Raw genomic sequence first — 23,890 nt, forward strand, 5'->3', positions numbered from 1 at the left:
TGCCAAAACACGCTTTTACCTGAACTTGCCTAGTCACTAACGATAGGATAAGTACATGACATTACGTACTTAAGCTGCTAACAGAATATAATTATAGATATAAAGTGTAGCAAGAAAATAGATCAGTACGAATAGGATTAGATTCTATTACTAGTAAAGAAGAGTTTGAATTAAGTTTTACTTAATTTATCGTTTCTTTTCGAAGCCGCTGGGTCGCTTGACGTACGTACGTTGGCACCAGCGCTCCTGAGCTTCAGCCTAAGAGTAATCTAATTTAGTTTTACTTAATTTATCGTTTCTTTTCGAGGCCGCTGGGTCGCTTGACGTACGTTGGCACCAGCGTTCCTGAGCTTCGGGCTAGGTTTAATTTAATTTAATTTTACTTAGTTTATCGTTTCTTTTCGAGGCCACTGGGTTGCTTGACGTACGTTGGCACCAGCGTTCCTGAGCTTCGGGCTAGGTTAAATTTAGTTTAATTTTATTTAGTTTATCGTTTCTTTTCGAGGCCGCTGGGTCGCTTGACGTACGTTGGCACCAGCGTTCCTGAGCTTCGGGCTAGGTTTAATTTAATTTAATTTTACTTAGTTTATCGTTTCTTTTCGAGGCCGCTGGGTTGCTTGACGTACGTTGGCACCAGTGTTCCTGAACTTCGGGCTAGGCGTAATTTAATTTAGTTTTACTTAGTTTATCGTTTCTTTTCGAGGCCGCTGGGTCGCTTGACGTACGTTGGCACCAGCGTTCCTGAGCTTCGGGCTAAGCGTAATTTAATTTAGTTATACTTAGTTTATCGTTTCTTTTCGAGGCCGCTGGGTCGCTTGACGTACGTTGGCACCGGCGTTCCTTAGCTTCGAGCTCTAGGCGAGCTAGGCGCGATTCCGAGCGAGCTAGTGTGTACATTTTGTTTTTATTTAGTTTATCGTTTCTTTTCGAGGCCGCTGGGTCGCTTGACGTACGTTGGCACCAACGTTTCTTAGTTTCGAGCTCGAGTCGAGCTAGGCGCGAATTTGAGTGAACTAGTGTTCGCATTTAGTTTTTGTTTAGTTCATCGATTCTTTTCGAGGCCGCTGGGTCGCTTGACGTACGTTGGCACCAGCGTTCCTTACTTTCGAGCACTAGTCGAGCTATGTGTGATTTCGAGGGAACTAGTGATCGCATTTAGATTTATTTAGCTATCGTTTCTTTTTTTTGGCCGCTGGGTCGCTTGACGTAAGTTGGCTCCAGCGATCCTCGTTTTCGAGCTTCAGTTGAACTAACAACTGTCGTATTATGGGACGTTTAGGTAGTGGAACAGTCATCCTAAAGCAAATGCTGACGCCTTCCTTCCCTTTATTCCCTTTCGTTTCCGAGTCTGCGATGATGAAAGCATGTTGATCCGTTGATCATCGATGCTGTATTTGCCTCGGCTCTTGGTTTTACATTAATTCGGTTCTGAGCTGAACTTGGAAACTACCTCTCCCTTTCGAACCCTGGATTTTACCCCTCTCGACTGTTCTATCCGGTGTCTTAGGGTTATATATTTTTATAAACTATCCCTGACCCGATTAAACGTTATAATTTGTTTCTACACATATGCATAAAATACATTGTATACATCGTATTTTTTATGTATTTATGTCACCTTCAAGACGCCTTACTAATCAAGGGGGTATTCAAAGAATCAAAGGTTACTTTCTCAAATAGAAAAGTCAATCGGACAGAGTTTGCAATATTTAAAGTATAGCAATTTTGTAGGTAAAGCGACTTAAGTTTTCTTATTTTATTAATTCAGAGTTAATATTTGTTTCTACACATATGCATAAAATACATCGTATTTTTTATGTATTCATAAAAAATTGTATGCTAAACTGTACTATAAAAAATAACAGTTATTAAATAGTTTACTTTTTAGGATTATTTTTGTTAGGATACTCAAGTAACGTTAATGCACATGTCGTACAAGATGTTATGTGGCTTTAATTAACTTAAGTGAACCAATCACTTTGATCGCTGTCCTTTGATGTAGAAACTTGCCCGTATGTACTCGGGTTATAGGATGGATTAGAAGCAACATTGTTGAAGCCAGCTCATTCTTAATTATTAATATGAAGAAAACTAGTTTCATTTTAAATTATTTTTATGTTTACAAGTGACATTCACTATACCTGGTCTTGTATTAGAATTGCAATTAATTAATTGTTGGATAAGATGAAGAGTAAAAAGCGCTTGTATCGCGAATTATCTTCCTTCTAAAAGTGGAATACTTAAATTTGGAATACGTTCAACTAAGTTTTCTGTATTACACAAAATTACTTATTTATTACTTACTTGAAACGACGTAGTAAAAGTTGTTACTTTAAGAAAAGCACACGTCGCGCAGTTTTACTCAAGTCAGTACTCCAGCTCAGTAGCAGAAAAGTTGGTTCGGGAATTAAGGTTAGGGAAGAACTTGCTTAAATATTTAAAAACGCTCAAGTCGGTACACTAAGCTCTTTTGCAGCCTACTTGGAAATCCCTTCGTCTGGAACTGTAACATCTTGAGTAACAAAAATAAAACTTACGTTTGTATTATTATAATACACAATGTTTGACTACAATCTGTATTAAATTGATGTTTATTCAATACAACAGGCTTTACTAGTGGACTGTATGTTTATACAATTAAATAATCTAGTTTATGTGTCATATAGAAACACATATTTAGCGAATTTGTTTTTTTCACCTCATACAAAAGCCAAGCAGTAGAAATCAAGTTTTAATATAATTTATATAAAACCAATATTTACATAAGCTAACACGCATAGGTTTACGCATTCCTTCTTTAAAATGGTGGGCAGAACTCAAACATTTGTTTATTCTGATGAAATTTTGTGTATACTGAGAAAATTTATTTTACTACTGTTCTATTACTTACGTTTATTGGTTGGTTATATGAATTTTCATCACTTTTTCTCTGTTGGCTAAAATACAATTAATTGTTACAACTCAAAAGTATTTGGTAACAATCTCCAATACAAATTATTGCACTATGAATGAAAGTTAACTATTTTTAATGGTGTTGATTAGCCATTTATTTTGTTAAAACGATGCCTTAAAATTTAGTTAACGTTAATACAGAACGCTGACATGAGTGTTATGAGGCTGTAATTAACGTAAGTGAACCTATCACCTTGATCGTTCTCCTTTGATGTAGAAACTTGCCGTCTCTACTTGGGTTAATGGTAAATTGATTGGAGATAGCAGACATTGTTACATGTAATAAACATTTTTGTTTGTCCCAGTGTTTCTACTAATGATTTTAATGTTATTTTGAATAAAACTATTCAAGAGAAATTCATAAAATTAAACAGTTTAAAATTAAATTACTCTGTTCTATGTTCTATAAGGGATTAAAGGAGAGGTAAAATACAAAGTGGTATATTTCCAAAAGTTGTAAAACACGAAGATTAAATGAACTGGAAATCTATGTTCATCCACAGACATAACTAAATAAGCCCTACTATTTTAACGAGCGTAATATTGTCAGCATACATTCTTTCATTTTACTAAATCAGATATATGTGTGGCGTGATATTTATGTATATAGTTCCAGTTTAGACTTCTAACTGTTATATTGAAACGTGAATCACGATATGGTCACACACACACACACACACACACACACACACACACACACACACACACACACACACACACACACACACACACACACACACACACACACACACACACACACACACACACACACACACACACACACACACACACACACACACACACAACACACACACACACACACACACACACACACACACACACACACACACACACACACACACACACACACACACACACACACACACACACACACACACACGCACGCACGCACACACACACACACACACACACACACACACACACACACGTGTAAAAGTTAGATAATAACATTGTATTTTAGATCTAATAATTAATTTTTATTTTCATAAGCATTTTTATAATGTACCATAGTTAAATGTAACATTTACATTGACACTACGCGTTTGTTTTTTTATAAACTGCAAAATATTATTAATATTACAGCTAGAATTGGTATATTAGTTCCAAAGCACAGTCCAGAAAACCTTCATCTAGCATATATAGTTCTTGCCGAGTGCTTCAAAGGGAGTGTTCGGTGTCAAATTCTGACCATCTTACGATTTTCCCCATTTTAGGTAGATAGGTTATTAATTACCTAACCGCTGTAGTCTAAAACGGAGTTAAAGTATTTATTATTCCTTAGAGAATGTGCTCAGTGTAAATGGAAACAAATTGAAAATAATAAACAATGTTTACACACAACAGTTGACATTAGACATGCTCTTTTAATTAGAGACCAAGACTTTAAAGACCAAGATGGGATTTTTCACTACTTAAAGATCAGTGGGGCGTAGCCTTGAGGGATTTTCGAAATAAGAATAGGCCTATATTCCATCCCAAGGACCGCTAGTGTAAAACTCTAGTACAATCGGTTAAATAGTTTAAGCAAACAAGCAAAACAAACACAAAAAGGCACTTTCATATTTGTAATATGATTAGGATGTGTAAAGATATTGGTTTTTAATTGCTCTCGTATTGTTTTCATATTTCGTATTTATTTTTGAAAAATATTTATAGCATTCTATTACATTTAAATTTTATTTTCTTCTATATTAGTTCGACTAATAAACAAATTAGACTATAAGTAATCTAAAATTTGTCCATGATGTTTTTATAATGAATGAATTATAGGAATGAATTTGAAATCGGTAGAATAATACGTAAAGCGAGAAATTATTGTAAAATAGTGAATTGAAAAGAGTAATCAACGAACTGGAAGTTTGTGAGCATCCACAGACAGAAATGAACAAGCACAAGCATGTCAGGACAATTTGAAACTGGTGTGTACATGCACATTTTACTGAGGGGCAAACTCGATATTTGCTATCCTCGAACCTTGATCTCAGTTTAGTTTTGCAATAATTTGATAAAGCGTAGAGTTGAAAAAATATTTGCTAAGGATTTTTTCTTCAATAATTAGACTACCACGACAACTAAATTCATTAGCTTTACCCACTTTTTGGTTTAAATTGAATTTGGTTGAAAAGAGATTAGTAGGAATCATAATCAATAGTAGGAATCATAATCAATAATTAGTAGGATAATTAGCAAAACATTGAAAATGTAGGGATTATTGAATTTACTGTTAAGCACTCACTAAACTATTTTGTGAATAATTGAAAAGAAACCAATAATATACACAAGGAATATTGTAACTTCCATTGCGAATGAGCAGTGGTTTTAATAATAACGGTTCGGCTGAGCAACACAAAGGACGTTAGAACATAAGGATGTATCTTATTGGATTTATCTCACTAATCAGTACAACAAAGATTTGTACCAATAATCCGCAGATACTACTACTACTACTACTACTACGGGTCTGTAATTAACACTAGGAAATTAATCACCTTGTTTCACCCTTTGATGTCGATGTCAGCTCAATCCACGGGACAGCCAGAGTGTTGATTGCGTTAACTGTTTCTTCTAACCACGATCGAGGTTAGTAACATCATCTTCTTATCATGTATATTTTATACCTTACATAGACTTTTACCTTAAAGAGGCTGGATTCTTGTATATGCGGGAATATTGAAGATTTTTGAATTTGTCGGATTCAGGGTACTTTTAGAAGGTGGAATCTGATTGATGCAATATAAATCCAAAGGTCTTGAGCATACAAATGTCTGGCACCCGTAGTGATGGAAAGCTTCCAGAGACAGATTGACTTAGAGATTGAAATCCTCGACTTTATGTATATGTTAGAGGCAGGAATCTTCCAGATGCTATTATGAGCTCCCAGAGTTGCAGTGCTTCTGATGGTAGGAATTTTCCAGAGACAGATTTGTTTCATAGGCTAGAATCCTTCGGTTTCATCAATTTTTAGTGAGGAATCTTCCAGATGCTATTATGAGCTCCCAGAGTTGCAGTGCTTCTGATGGTAGGAATTTTCCAGAGACAGATTTGTTTCATAGGCTAGAATCCTTCGGTTTCATCAATTTTTTAGTGAGGAATCTTCCAGATTCTATGAGCTCCCAGAGTTGCAGTGCTCCTGATGGTAGGAATTTTCCAGAGACAGATTGTTTCATATGGTGAAAGCCTTAGGTTTTAGTAAGTTTTTAGGCTTAGGAATCTTCGAGATGCTAAGAGCTCCCATATTTTCAGTGATGATGGCAGGGGGTTTCTAAGATTACGTTTAAAAATAAAATTACTTGATTATAAGGTAACGGAAATCAAATTTAGTCTTGTAGTAGTTTTAAGTTAATAATAAAAATCATTTCAGATTATAAATTTTTAACGAAATAAAGACGTATACCTATAAACATTAGATTACAAAATACCCTCTTAGCTTCTTAGTTGACTAGTATTAACAGCTGATATGTGTTTTATATCAAATAAATTCCTTCTATAATATTATTTAAGTCGCTTTTCATAGCACATTCAATATTAGTTAAATAAATTCATCGATATGAATAATCTGTTCATGCATTATTTTTTATTTATTAATGGAAGCTTAATACATTCACAGCCGATGACCTAAACTTGAATACTAAATCACTAGAGCAATGGCAACGCATTGGTGATTAATTGCTCAAGTTTGCTGTCACTAGGGCTCAGGAGTGTTGGTGGAAGGATGAAGGGTGGGGGGGGGGAGCTCTGCCCTAATTTTAGTTAAGTAAGACACATCTCCTCCATTTACCAGATTAATTTGTGATGCTGCTTCTTGTTTGTTTCTACAACTCCAAGAGAGTTATGGAAGTTAGTAAATAAAATAGGACTTAGATTAAACATCTCAGTAATACACAGTTATATTTTTGAAATGAAAAATAAATATTAATCACAGTTTAATGTTAGCAAAGAACGTCCATATGAATAACAAATAACAATAAAATAGATAAACTATAAAGAAAGTATTTAGTATAAACTCATATTATTTCTTATCTATGCTATACATGTGTAAGATTACACATTTTTAATGACATGAATTAATATAATTTCACTAGATTATTTCTTGTGGGGTTTATAAAGTAATATCCTAAACTAAAATATTATATTTTAGTTCAAATGTATTAAATATATAATTAAGAGCTTGATGAACTTTTTCATGATGTAATAGACCAATTTAAAAGATAAATTGACATAACATTATATTATAATATATAACATCTGTGGTGTATACTGAAAATGTACCGTATTAATTAAGATGAGCCACTGAGACTTAAAAACGTGTTGATTACATCAAAACCATATATATGAAGGAAAATTCAGTCAAACATGTTGATAAGATAGTTTCAAAAATCACACATGCTAAGTGATATGAAGAAACTCAGACGTAGGATGTATAGTTCGAAAAGTAACTGCAATTAATGCTAAAGATTAATGCTCTGGGGAGGCAAGACCGACTTTGGTAATTATTGCAATCTCAGAAAAAACACTCTCAAAATGAAAAATATAAATTTCTTTCATCTATACCATTAAAGTTATAATACGGTTCAGACGTTCAGAAGTGAAAATTCGTAAATTTTGTAAATTTTGTAAACTTCAAAGTCTCATGATAAACATCCCTTCCGGCTAAGTCGTAAAAAAAGTAGATTTTACAAGTGGCTGTTTTCTCGAAATATCAATCTGAAGATGCATAAGTTTATATAAAATAATTAAAGTTGGTGTTGGATTCTGGGGGTTATGGATGGAGAAAATACAAACAGTCTCTCGGAAATTCCGTCATGAGGATGATTGCAAAATAGGCAGATTTTTATAAAATATACCTAAAACATAAGAAAGCAAAAACACGTAAAATATCTGAACTGGAGCTAACTCTCTACTGTCATCTCTAGGAGCTGAGTTGTTACCGCTTCAGTTTATTAACCCAAGGTCCTGGGTTATGTATGATAGCGGGAATGCACTCCCTGTTTTAACCGGAAGTGAATAAATGTTTATAATCTTTAATATATTTTGTCACAAGACCTACCATTTAAGTCCATACGATGGACAAGAATGTTTACAAGTACTTGTCATCGACTATTCACTTATGTTTTGATCTAAATTGCATAGGTACTCTAAAACTTCTAAGTATTCTTCATAATTCTAAACTTTCATAAGTAATTTTCATATTCTATATGAACGTAAACGGTTTAAACGGATTTAGCTGAACTACGTGTCTGGAATCTACTGAATCAAGTTTCACATTTTGTGTATCACAAGATTATTACGTCGATTCGATGACGATTTTCATACAGATGTTTTAATATGACATCAAACTGAAGACGTTAATGACCGAAGAGAGGCCGAAAATAAGTTTTGTTAGTAACGTTGTGTCAGCAGCAACAATATCATGCAGCCTTAGAAATAAGTATCACACACGTGATGGGTCGTAAGTAACAGCTACGTAAACTAACTTAAATATCAACCACTGTGAGAATGAGTGACTTTTGTAAAAACCAGTAAATGTGTAATATATGTGAGTTGTACAGGCGGTGAGATACTGTGCTGGTACATTGTAACATGTATGGACTGAAACAGAATGTATAGGCCTAGTGGAGACGTACCGAATCAGGTAAAGAGCGCAACAGGTAATTACTTATTGTACAACTGGTGCTCTTTGACAGTGTCTATAATAAAATCTTCCATGAACATATAATTGAAACTTATTTATTGCTATTAGTGCTCCAGGAGTAAATTAGACGATAACTTTACCACAAATCACTCTGGCATCTAAACCCTAACGCCAATGAACCACAACTCTAGTAGTTTACCAGCTTTAGGTCAATTGAATAATCCCTTTAAAGACTAATCGTCCAAGGCTACATGATTGCTCAACTTCGAGAATGTTGTGGTAATGGATTTAAACACGTTCCCTCCCAGACCTTTCACAAATTGACTGCCAAAAGTAAAGCTCGAAATTAAACATTGCTCCGTTTTTGGGTTATTCCATCTGGAATTGACAAAATCGTAGCTGAAGCATTAAAATGTAATGCCTTAATAGTCTGTGCGATAATTAATAATTCAATAATTATTTCTCTACCGATTTACAATTTCAATCAATTAATGCATCCCAAAATGGTCTCATTCTAACAAATCACCAACTGGAACTCAAAACAAATGGCTGCATTAGAGGTAGATGCTTAGCAACAGCAGATAGTAATATAGAATAAGAAAGATTTATTTTTCTCCTTTGTTACAAATAAAAATTAGATGCACTATTTATCAAAATATTGCAATAAGTTATAACAAAATCATGTCCATTTTCATTTTCAGGCTAACCAACTAACTTTAAAATAGCTTAAATTAACTAAATTAGCTATTAATTACACAATCTGTCTAGTAAATTTATAAAAATAGAAGATTACACAAAATCACATAATAAGATTTTAACAACAGATAAAAACTTTTAGTTTTATTTAGTGTATCTAAAATACGAATGATTTAAACTGTGACATAGTTAGTGAGACTTCTCCCGGTATTCCTAGCATTACCTATGGCAGGGTGTAAAAAGATTAAAAAATATATAACGCTTGTAATTCTATAACGACTAATATTATGTTAAAACATTGCGACACATAATGATGAAAATGAGATTAAAAAAACCCTTGTGTATGATAGCTTTGTAATAGAATATTTCGATTTTGAAACATGGTACCTTGTTTATTAGAGAGATGATATTTATTTTAGAAGCATTAGAGATCTATTTAGTTTGTAACTAATTGTTTCTGCTAGTGGGGAAGTTCATGACAACGTTTGCCAAGTGAACGCACATATATGTTCCTGTGGTTCCTACATCCCAAAATAAGTCACAGTCTTGAATAATTTTAATACAATGTGGTATCGCACAATGTTCATTATTCTTCGAGATTGACTGTTTCATAATTATTAAAATTACTTATAAAAATTGCAGTTAGCGTTATTTTATAAATCATAAAAATACGGTATCCGCTGGAAACTTATAGCTGTGAAGGAGTCAAATTCGTCAAACTAAAAGCTACAGTTGTTTTAGTAAAATGATCACTAATTAGAAATATACACATTAATCTAAGTAACGCAATATACTGAATTTAGATAGTTTGAGGTAAAATTACTCTCATCATCTAGTTTATATACATATAAAATGTCAAAGGTGGAGACCTTGTGTATTTTAAATGTAGTAAAAATCACATGTGAATACTATTATAGGAGAGTGACACTCTTCGTTACAGCCGAGAGTACTTCACTTCACTAGTGTTGGCCAACCTGTCATTTTGTGATAGCTATGATATGATATCAGATAATTAATATTCCGCCTCAATATTTGGTACAGTAGTCAAGTTGCATGTCAATTCTATAGACTAAATTTTCTCTAAAGGTAGAATTTTCAGCTGCAAGACAAATCACAGATTCACAAGGCGATAAGATAGAAAGACGCATGATGTAACTCTGCTCGTAATCAGGGTATCAGGAGACCAGAAACGTCTTGCGGTAGGGAGCGACTGCCTTGGGGAATGATCATTATTCTAGGCGAGAAGTTACCGCTGCCTGGAAGTGATTTCTGATCCACATTACTTTCTCTCCAACTCACATTCCTTTTCTTTATCTTGTATACAACACATATATAAGATCATAGTGTTATTCAAAATCTTGTTAAAACATTACTGGATCCCTAACAAAATAAAAACTATAAAAATAGCTTATTTCGATGTTAATAAGTTTTATAAGATTATTAATATAATACCAGGAATAATGTTTTAAATTTAAGTTTTTTTTTTAATTTAGTATATGATTTAATAAATTAAAAAGTATTAGTATTTAATATAATTTTAAAACTCCATGGTTTCCAGTAAGATCATATAAGTGTGATTCTTCCATTTAACTATATACATTATATCATGTACTGTTTTCTACTAAATATTTCAATAGACATTTTTATATTTCTTATATGGAGTTGTTTTTGAAAAGCTCTCTTATATAAAGAATAAGGAGCCTTTTTGCACGTTGTCATAATTTGAATATATTTTACTTTTTATAAAGTTACTCGTTAAATAAAGGGGGAATGCTCGCAATTCCTACAACATGTTTTAAAAAGTGAATCACAGAAAAAATGGTATTATTTCACGCCCATAATCAAGTGAGATGGAAGCCAGTTCCTATAGCTCAACAATTCAACTTTATAAAATTAAATAAATTCCGGACACTATTACCTCTACTAGTCGTTACCCCTAATTCATAATATGACCGGAAAAATACCCACTATAACTATATCACATGTAGTCCATGTGATCGATTTGAGATGCCTTACTGTATGAGATGAACAGTGAAAGGAACGCGAACAAATCGAGATGGTATTGAGCCCCTAAGTGGGCAGGGGTATCCATTATTTATTGACAACCTCAAATCATGAATGTAGGAGGTAATAATAACATAGTTATTTTCAAACTATTTTAATTGAACAACCCTCACGTTTTCCGAATTCTCAAAAGATAATTATCATAATGTATTTTAAATTAATCTTGCAACAGCTATTCCAAAATCAAAGCATTAATTGAAATCATCCCACCACCTATAAATAACGAATGGATCAAATATTTGTGAAGAAATAGAGTAATTTTATTTTAAAAGTATCAACATTCTGGTGGAGGTATTATTGTATGGTAGTTATCGCATTATAATAAAGCCAACCGATATCAAACGTGTCGGATCCTCAGATGGGTGATCGCTTAGCGATCCTTCACTGCCTGTGATTTCCAGCATTTCCTACTCTGAGTGGAATTCAGAGGTTAAACCCAAATTAGAGATACAATGGAAATAATATTTGATTGGTTGTCTTCCATAAATGTACAGAAAGAAATAGTTGATGTTCATGTTGATAAACCTGTGTATGAGTTATACTCGTAATACTTTCCAGTTTAAAGAATACTACTACAATCAAAATGATGGTACAGGGATGAGAAATCCTCTTTCATGTTTCATTGCAAATATTTGTATGGGTTATTTTTAATCTACGAGTAAAAATAAAATGGAATATTTCCCAAGAAAATGGATACGATACGTTAATGATGTCTTCAATATTTAATATAAATGAAACCTATAAGACCTAATTCATTCAAATAAAATCTCGACTCTAAATTCATTTTATCCCATCATTAAACTTAAAAAGTTGAAGAAAACTATAGAATACCATTTTCCGATGTTTTAGTAATTATATACCTACTAAACAAAACTTGAATTTGATATTTACAGGAAACCGACGCTTATAAATAGATTTATAGTCAACGAATCTCGAAAATCTAGAACAATATTATTACCTCTTCAAGACAAAAAACAAGAATTCATTTATGCAACATACAGCACTATTTGAAATCAGTCACAGAAAACTTTTAAAAACCACACAAACAAATTTATCACTTACAAAACAAACAATAAAATGATCACACATATTAAGAAATCCCAAAGACAAAAACTCATTCGAAAATAAGTCAAGAATATTACTGAAATGCAACGACTGTAATAAATTTAACATTGTCTAAAGAAAAAGGAACATCAAAACACGATTCAAAGGACACTTTGCACATATAAAATGTGGAAGAATTGAAAAATATGCTATTGCGAAACACTGTATTGAATCTGGGCACATCGTCTATATTAAACATTTATGATTATTAGAAAGTTACTTACACAACATACTTGAATGCTTGGGAAACACTTTTAATAAAAAAACTTATTAATAGTGAAGACTATTAAAATTCAATTCGAGACTTCTCAATTTATAAAAAAAATTACTCGTAAAACGTAATTCTATTTAAATATTTTATATTGGCTTACCATATTTCCAAATCTTTTACTATACCTTATTTTTATATTTATTGTTTAGTACAATATCAACAATTAATAATTTGAAAAGTTTCCTGACGTTGGAATCTTTGATTTTGAAAGTCCTAACAAAAATAAAAATTAATATTGGAACATGTGTAGTCATTTACTAGTGGTAATTAAATTAAAAACCCCTTCAGTGTTCCAAGAATCTTCATTCGATCCATTCATTCTTAATCTGAAAACAAATTTAAAACTATTCTCGAGATATTGTTGCGGTTAGACAACATAATTTCTTAACCATCGAACTTGAGTTTTATTATTGGCTTCACTTAAATTTAAATATTTTTCAAGTTCAATATAATTGTACGTAAATGTGAGAAAATTAATTCCATAAACTTCAATATCAGTATACTATTCACAATAGTGACAAAGTATGTAAAATGAATTCAAACTTATCATGCAACATTTATGGGATGTGAATTAGACGGTAAGTTCCTGCATAAGTTAGCAGGAATTAACTTGTCAATTTGCGTACTGTACAGACAAGTTCGTGTGTGTGAAGTACCTGATGAAGGCGTATTATATCGTCCTAGTTGAAGTGGACTGGAATGTAAAGTTCTTTATTGTGGATAGTGTGATAACAAATTTTATTGTCACAAAAGATTTGTTTTTAAGATATTAAATCCTATTAATATTTAAAATGTGAAAATTTGTGAAATATATGATGTTTAGGTGTTAGGCTGTTTGGATGTCTGGTTGGTTTAACTTCCAGTAACCAACCACAGAAGTGTTTGGTATGTCTTTTATTAAAATACGTACGTCATTTGACGTCCCTGTTGTTCAACAAGAAATTCATAGAAAGAAATGCATACAAATATTAGAAAGAATATTAATTGAAATAATATACATATGTGTGTTTATGCGAAGCGTAACTACAAAAATATAAATAGTTTTTGAATTTATAATTGGAAACTTAGCAATCTTTTACAATGTGTAAAATAAAATGATGTTATAACTTACGAGAAGAAAGAAGAAGAAGTCAAATAAATGTTAAATAATATAAGGAATACTGATGTAGAATATTAGTTTGTACAGTGAGGCTTTATATTTTAATTTACGTTGTGAAGATATCAGTGTTTAGGAGCCCAACCCTTCGTCCAAACAAGAGTTATTTATAAGCGATATTGGAAATATATGTGTTAAATTTTGATAACGTAATTTACTCAGTGTTTTAAATTAATCAGGTAAATTAATCTCAGTGTTTTTATGTTATGTTTATTCCTATGAAGACATCTATTTATCACAGGTAAATATTTTAATAGCATATCTGGAATAACTCTCTGTTGAAGTATATCACAAAAATTTAGAGGGTGACGATCTGATAAAAAGCTAAAGAACTGATTATTTACTGGAATAGAATAGTTTAAACTTAATCGTTTGAATACAAAAAAGTTTATCTCAGTGACGTTTATTTGAAAAGTTGAAAATCGTATTTAATTCTTGTATTGTTTTATTGAGATTCTTTATTTCCAGAAAAACTGTTTTTAAACAAGATATTAACGGCGAGAGTGTTTGAATCGGTGATTAATGTAGTTTTTTTCGTTAGCTCCATTGAATCCAAGTTCTGAAGATATTTTACGATGCTTTGCTTATAAACATTTTTAAAATTATAAAAACTAAATACAATTCATTTGATATAAACGTAGAATAAATATTTTATCCATTGTCCATAAACGAAACTTAAATATCTCTTTTGGCTTAGGAAGAAAGATAGAAGTACTTATATGGCTGTCACTGGAAATATGAAACTGGAGAAGGATTTTTTTGCAATCGTCGTTTCCAGATGAATATTCTGGTCTAGGGCAAAATACAAATGATAAGCTTTAATTCTATACTCAATGATAGGAATAATCCTTACTCCACTCCCTTTCTATATTTAAAATATGTTTGTCTATACATTTTAACTATACAGTTTATCTGTCCATTCTTTGGTCAAAGTTTCTTATCAACGATGAAGGGTTTGAAAGGATAATAAGATTTCGGACATTTATCATTGTTATATTTTAAATTTTGTAATATATAAAACGATAGCAAATGTCCAAAATCCTATTATCCTATCGGTTTTATGTTATGTTTCTGACCCATAAAAAATTAAATTAATTAAAATTTTCAGTTCAATCCCAATAAATTCCTGGTTTTAATATGAATGAGCTGTTTACGATTTTACGGGTTTACTCTTAAATTACGAATATTTGTTTAAGAATTAGACTTATGCTTCTTAAGGTTGTAAGTAAGTCTAAATGTGGCCTTTGAGAACACATTCAGTTGACCAGGTTAAAGACATTTCCCATTAAAAAAAACCTTTAGTAGAAATCCATTATTATAGTATCAAAAACTTCTACGAGTGTGAGCGAGATGTACAGAATAATGTCTAATAGTCCAGTCAATTACGGTAAAAAAAAGTGTAAACTATATATTTATCCTATTCAGCATCGATTTATATGAAAATTTAGATTTATGTTTTACTTACCCTCTATTTTAAAATGTACCCTATCCCGAGGGTTGCTCTTTTTTAGGGGTAAAAAACTACCCCTATTGGAAAAAGATTTAGATTGGAGTATGTAATCAATTGATATCATATATCAGTTAAATGAACGTCCATTCATGTAATTAAATATAATTTATGATTCATTAATCAGTTTCGGCCCTTAACAGCTACCCCTTATGGTAGAAAATTATTAGAGAATTAATAATAATCGTGCTATTTTAAACAGTTATTTAACTGATTACACAGTATCGATTTGCTTACAAATTTGGTTTTAGGTTATATTTTCCCTATACTTCAAAGTTACCCTGTGCCGGGGGTTTATTTTTTATTTCTTAGGGGGTGAAAACTATACTCATTCGAAAAAATTCATAAAATACTAGTTTTTGAGCTTGCAATAATCTGTAAATACATTAAAATTAACGTTCGAATAGACAGCTTATAATATATTACACAGTTTCGATCCCTAAAATCATTGTGTTAGTTTATTCTGGCCTATTTTTATATCATTGGCTTCAGAATTAAATTATCTTCGACCTTTGGTTAAAAAGTTTGCGTGTTTATTGCTCATTTAATGAAGTTAATGTACATCAAATCTAAACAAAGCAGGTTTTCGAGATCGAATTATGAATATTTTGTCTTATATTTCAAATATGGGTGTTCTTACAGGTCTGGGACGTACCTATTTGATTCAATTTTTAAATTCATTTTACATAAAAACGATAAATTTTAACACCTTATTTGCGCTATAAAAACATCAGTTTCGCTTTATTTTCGTTATTTCCCGGGAAAATAGGGGAAAATCTTTGCGGACATATGTTTATATGAACTTTTTTCATTAATTTGATGAGTCATTTAAAAGTTTATCGGGTTACTCGTAGGGACACCCTGTATATGACAGTTCAAACTAGCCTAAAATATAGCCACTATGTGTATTCATCAATATACTAATTTACATGTACTGATTTATACAAAAATGTAATTTTGGTTGTTGTATGTACTTGCTTAGTTATTTTAAGAATTGTGTAGGTTTCTTAAAGAGCTATAAGCTCATCTAAATAATTTTTCACAGATCTTATTTTAAAAAGGTTCATGCTAGGGCTCAAAAAAGGTACTTTGCGCGAACTTTAAACGACCACGCCTCACTAAGTTTTCACCCTTAAAAACGCCAAAATTGTAAGAAAAGAAAAAGGTACAATATTACAAAGGTTTTATATACAGTTATACAAAGGTACAAAACATGTTGATATCATTAATACTTTTTTTTAAGAATAGGCGATTTTCCCTAAATCACGAAAATGATTTTTCTGACTTTGAAGCTCAGCTTTTAAACTGGTAAAACACTCAGAACGTACTATAAAAAACATAAACATTACTTTGATATTTATGTTCTTCAAAAAGCATACCATTTTTGAAAAATACTACACATTTTTATGAAAAATTATTCCAAAGAAAATTTATTCTACTAAATAGTCGCATTCATGGTTGTATATAAATTAACTCTGAAAACTCACTACTTTTTCTTATGCTTAGATTCCTTATAAACGACAAGAATTATAAAGAATTTAAAAAAAATTCCAGATCCGCGTTAAACAAATATTCGTCTGCATTTTATTCAACATCTGCTTTAAATAGAAAAGACTTTTTTGAATTTAAAAAACTATCAAATAACTGTAGCACATAAACTGTAGAGGACATGTATACATTTTATTTGAAAAACATTGTAACCAAATTAAAAAAAAAAACACTGCAATTGATTTTTATAAATTTATATTTTATAAACGTTTAATGATCAATATCGCACATTAAAAAGCGAGTTTATCACACCATATGAATTACAGTTTTTTACAAAGTTTTTTTAAAATATCAAGATTTACCAACAAAATTTATTAAAGATCAGAAAATCCTCTTGCTTTTCGATTGTGACAAAAAATTACTACTCTACCACAAATGATTTTCGAGATATATTAACCCACCCAAGGTAGTAGTTTTTAGCTTCTAATATATTTTCGTTCAAAATTGATTTTTGTTTTAATACAAGAAAGTTAACTAACTCTGCCAACAAGCCGATATACGAATCCATGATGATAAAACATTCATGTAATTAGTTCTAACTTGTCATGTAAAATTTATAATAAGTAAAGTAAACGATAAGTTTCTGCATTTGTCGATTTCTATGACCTTGAATGAAGTGAGGATTTTTAAGTGCACTATTGTAGGTGTGGATCATGGTATTAAAAGGCTTCTAATACAAACAATAATTTTGTGAGATACACTAATAAATGAGAAATAAATTAGGAAAAGATTGCGTTAGGAATAATATTAAGGAAAAGGTGATGTATATTACGCTATATCTACGTAGAAACGACAAAAAAATCCTGCTTTTAGAGTTAGGAATCAAGGGGAGTTTACTAACAATAGACATGCTAATAATGAACTATTATGAAGTTTGAGCTATCTTTATAAAATACTGTAGGGAGTTTACTAGGATAATATACCTAACCTCGTCGAGAGTAGTTAAAAGGATACTTTTTACAGAAATACCCTCCAATAAAAGATATTCGACTGAGAGGACACGAATGTACTTTTAATTACGAAAGAGCCAATTCTGCACCAAGAGCTTCCGGCGCTGTTGACGCAACTGCTGAATGATTGAACAAACAGCCCCACTCCCTAATATTGGAAGTTTTTACAGTTTGTCAACTGACTAACAACCAGTCGTACTTAACCACTCTGTTATATACGAGTTTCTCTTACGTATACCGTCTTTCAGTACGTAGTACCGTAACCGTACTTAAATATGGTAGCACTCCCGTATTTCTCCCAAGTATATGGTAGCAATAAATTTAGTTAAACTTTTATACAAAATCTATTGCAACTGTCCTTACTTACCGAACATTTCTGGATAACTTCACTGAACGTGAAGCATAGAACTAAAATTCAGCCTCCGTTCAAAGGTTTTTAGAGTATATGCGATTTATGCGGCTTGTAGAAACGATAACTTTTTCAAAAAAGGCTAAACGAGTCAAAGCTTGGTTAAAAATAGATTTAAATAAACGAAGGGCGTTGGCCAGCTTGGTACGGTATACGGTTTAATTACTACGGAAGTCGTATAAACTTTAACAACATTAACAAGTCAGTTATTTATAAACCTGGAGACAAAATGAAGAGTGTTATGAATAATGTCATAACATTTAATAAACTTATTGTAATAGCAAATATGTTTTTCTATAAGTACACGTAAATCCAATGAGAATAAATTAGTAATATATGAGTTGTCACAATATATATCTTAATTTCGAGTAAGTAGTGTTTATGTTCAAAGATTTCAAATTAACTTCATGTAGTTCTCAAAAAGGTTACCTGATTTAACATTATTTAATACGTTTATTTTTGCCATTTGGCCTTAATATAAGGATCTTGTTTGATTAAGAAATATGCGCCTACATTTTTAAATAAAAAGCTGTTAGGGAACTTAACTGTACTTTTGAAATATATTTGGCAAGAACTTGATACTGTTTCCAAGATATAAATTCAAACAGTTCTTCTTTCTAATTCTTTTTAAAAAGAAGTTCTTAGTTTTATACAGGACTTCGTTGTTTCTCATGTTAGTTAATAAAATAAATGTTAAAGATTGCACAAATTTTATACTGGTATGAACTATAATAGATAAAATCTGTCTTATTATAAAAGTCGTTGATAAAATTACATGATGTCGAATAAATACCAATAATATATAAAACAATTGAAACTTTGACGAAGAACGCAATGTGTTTTTTTATTTTTATTTATATAACCCATGTAATAAAAACGTTACCAAATATTAATATTTAAGACTTTTTTTAAACTAAATTTAATTCTAGTACATTAACCGAAATATACTTCGTTTAATATTTAGATCGATATAGCTACATGTAGACGGAGTCTGGTGGTAAAAAATTGGAATAAATTTAAATCTTATTAAAACACTATGGTAACCAAACAGCGATAGAAATTCCTAACATGTGATATAGTCCTTTTATAATTATTTATAATGAAGTATATTATAATGAACTAATATTTACTGCTCCATGTCGAATATTGTTTCTTATTCAGGGCTTTAAAAATAAGGTAACTTGTTCCCTATAAATATTTACACAAATTGTAAATAATTCTAAAATGTTTTCACAGATCTCACACATATGTAAAAACCATATTATGTTCAATGGGAGCTATTTAAGGGTGGTGGGTTATGGGATGTGAACAAGGAGAGAGATGAGAGAGTTGATTTGTCTCATATCGCCTACGGCGGTGGTGAATTTTGCAGAAACCGTTATTAGACAAAATAAAAATTCTATTAGACCTACCTAAAATCCTGGAGCTATATCAAAACAATGCAATTTTGTAATTTATATCAAATATTTAAATTCTCACATTGTTTTCCCTGTTAGTCATACGATTGATGGCTCTGCAACTACATAAAGTTGCTAAAAACATCAAATTATTATTTATGAAAAAGGTGAGATACAAAATTATTGATAAGTTACAAGATTTGTGAGATAGAGTGGTCTCTGTGATCGCCCATTCCCATGGGAGTTTTAAATCTTTAGAAATTATCGGATACTGTCGGTATCTGTCTTCTGGAGACTCCAGTTCTCCAGCAGCTCTAGTTCTTTAAACATTCCCAGTTACTATGAGTTATCGGGAACTAGAAACTTCTTGCCTTAAACCTCAATTTCCAAAATGTTAATATTGAATAAAAGTGGCTTTGGTCATAGAAAACGTGCCTCAAAAAGAAAATAGTTTAAGTAGTAACACGTAAGGCAGTGTAAACGTGACCTTTCATACACTTTTCTTTTTGGTTTACGATTTTAATATTCTGTACGCTATAATTGTGTAGTCTCGTCATCACTTGTAATAATTGGTTATATAATCGGTGCTGCCGTTAAAAATGTTTATTTTTTAACAGCCCAAACCCCTCAAAGCGAAGCATTTTAATAATCTCTCTTTAAATAAACTTTTCCCATAAACATGTTTCCTCAACCTAGGAAGGTTCCCATGAACAGAAATCAAATACTTTAATAAGAATGAGGTTACTAGGGTGGTAAGTTACTAGCCACTTACTTACTGGCCTCTATTATATTATGTGTATTTTAAATTACTATGAATGTCAATAGCCAATAAATTACTGTATAATGTATTGAATTTAATTTATTTTGATTTTTAAATGTTAATTATTCCAGGCTTCACTTTCTTACTCAAATTATTTAGTAATATAGTTTCTGGATATAAATTCTTAATAGTTAATTTCTTTGCTTACATTCACAAATTTTGGAAATTTACGACGATTTCGATTGTAACTTTGTACAAAGTTATGTAGGCAAATAAACAGCTACGAGTTTATTAGTTAACTAAGTATGTGTTTATTTACAACAACAAAAGTTAAAATACAAAAGCTCTCACTAAGAGTTTTTAATTTGTAGCTGAAACTACTCTAGGAAATCAAAACACAACAACCACTATTACTGGTATATAGCTGAGGTGCAATGACAAACAAAGGAGAAAATTGAACACCAATCATGGATGCTTTAGGGATGGAAAAGGTAAACAAAGAGCGTCCAGTAAGTTAATTAGCGTGCGACAGAGAGCGGAATAGTTGTGACGTCATCAGCAATCACTTAGAATCTGGATGTCTCGGTGCGGAGTGGAAAGATGTCCTGGAAAGATGAAATATGACGCAAACGTGCCTCTTGTTTTAAAAAGCAAAACAAAGGCATTTTTATAAAGATCGATCACCCATAGCATCTAAATCGCAATCCCAAGAAAAACCATATTTTGGTTTTCTACTTCACGCTTTCCTGGATAGGTTCCATAATATGGCTTTGTTCATTTCTATTTATTGTTCCACGATTCCACAATTTGTTCATTACCACGTTGTTTAATCTGCGGTAAGGTAATATAATCCAATAAACTGTAATTTAATTGATTTAGTTTCCACATTACGTTTATTATTTATTTGACGAAATATAATGATTTTAAAACATTTAAAATGATTTGCATAACAGTAGTGTGTTTGCTTTAACCTACATTGTTTTTACTCATTAAATTAGTTATCCACCTGAGAAAAATATCAGATTGCAGATCTTGAAATATAGTGTTAAAAATTTTTATTAATATACTATAGCAAATATTCTCAAAAAGTTCTGCCAGTTTGCTCAGTTATCGCGAGAGTTACAGTAACAATACTTTATTGCGTATTGTATAAGAGAATAAACAATAAGTTTAACTACGCCAGGCTATTATTGGGATGAAACTTATTCACGAGAAGGTAGCTGCAGAAATATATTCTTTGAATATATGCATAATCTTTGTTAATAAATATCATCACCATACAGAGTGATTAAGGAATAATAAAAAAATATTATTTGTTATATTTATTATGTTTACAAATTATTGGATATGTATGCCTGCAGGCATTCAAGGATGTTTTTAATTTAAACAGATTTCCCGTTTTTATGAAACTTCCTTCGATGAACTTTGAAATGCACTATTTGGTTAAGTCATCTCGTGAATCTACTCAAAGGATTAATCGTGTATCATGTTATGTAAACACTTCACAGTGGTCTACGAGGAAAGTTCAGGCTCAATTCACTCCACGTTCACTGAGAGACATTCCTATCAACTTGTCGCTACGTTAGGCAAAGTGACAAGTTAACTTATGCAGGAACTTATCGTCTGCTTTACACTCCATGTATATAACACAAGTCTGATCTCATTAAGTAAACTTTGCAAAACATTACCTAACCTAAATACACATAACTTAGTTTTAGTGGAAAGGGTTGATTAGATGGGAATTGAGTTAAGCTCCATTTTATCTTTCGCTTAGTGCAGCGTCTGAAACCTGACACTGTTACAGATTGACTCCTGATCCATGTTTGCCTCAAGAGATCCATAAAAGATCGGTGATGAAGCCGTTAAAAATCGTTTCGACATCAGAAACACCTAGCAAGATTTTCAAATCTGTAGCTTAAAGTAAAACCTATTAGTAACTAATACGTAGATTGTACAAATAAATAAAAGAATCTACAAAAGATTAAATTCTGTTTTAATCTAAAAATATTTAAAAGTAATAAGTAAGGCAACTTTTCCCCACTGAATCAGAATTTAACAAAATATTAAGATCTTAACGAACTAAATCAAATATACATCACGCCTTCTTTAATTAGTTTGTAAGACCCTTGCTCTCCCAGTTAAATTTAATCAACACCAAATTATTTTCGATTTTGTCAAGAAATATTTCTGTTCACAAAGAGTCGTTAATATAAATTGTTCCTTAAAAGACTTTTATTTTCACAAAAACCCAGGTGTCCTAATTATTTACAACACAGTACATAGTAATTCCCGAATTAAGTGTTGTATTCAACTATACAGGTTCGAACGTACAGTGTAATGCATCTTATATTCAGCATTTTAACCGATTTCAGTACGATAACCACGTTAAAAAGCCAGTATAAATCAAGATGGCGACTAAGTTCATTTAATAAGCTCAGACTTGTGTTACATTTATCGAATGTGAAGCAGACGATAAGTTCCTGCACAAGTTGACATCACTTTGCCTAACGTAGCGACAAGTTGATGGTAGCATTTGGGTCTCTCTCTAACAGTCATCAACGTATATTGTGTGAACTGAACCTTAAATTTATTAGTACACCATTCTCTCTAAAATGTTAACTTAGAATGGTTACATTTTTCAAGATATTGACAAATACTAATAGTTTTGGATTGCGAATTGATGATAAAAACATTTTAAAATTGAAATCTTCCCTACATTTGAAATTATATGTATCATACAGCATCTTATATTTCTGAATAATTTCTACTCCAAATATACCGTATTGTATATTTCTGAATACTTTCTACTCCAAATATACCGTATTGTATATTTCTGAATACTTTCTACTCCAAATATACCGCATTGTATATTTCTGAATACTTTCTACTCCAAATATACCGTATTGTATATTTCTGAATACTTTCTACTCCAAATATACCGTATTGTATATTTCTGAATACTTTCTACTCCAAATATACCGTATTGTATATTTCTGAATACTTTCTACTCCAAATATACCGTATTGTATATTTCTGAATACTTTCTACTCCAAATATACCGTATTGTATATTTCTGAATACTTTCTACTCCAAATATACCGTATTGTATATTTCTGAATAATTTACACTCTAAGTATATCATATCGTGTATATGAAATCCTCGATAACATAGTTGAAAATATTTGGCACAGTAAAAATATTCTATATATTCTTCATACAAACGAAAGAATGAATAAACTACTTAGTTTAAATGTAAATAACTATGTGCATGCGTGGTTTTTAGAAGACAAGTAAATTTATAAACATCGTAGCAATACACTTTTTACTTCAAAAAAAGGGTAGAAAGCTTTTCGAACATTTCATCGAATCGGAGTATGGAGCTAACGTTAACATCACTTTAATCACGTTAACAAACCAGTATAA

The sequence above is a fragment of the Homalodisca vitripennis genome, chromosome 2, assembly GCF_021130785.1.
Source record: "Homalodisca vitripennis isolate AUS2020 chromosome 2, UT_GWSS_2.1, whole genome shotgun sequence".
Lineage (NCBI taxonomy): Eukaryota > Metazoa > Arthropoda > Insecta > Hemiptera > Cicadellidae > Homalodisca > Homalodisca vitripennis.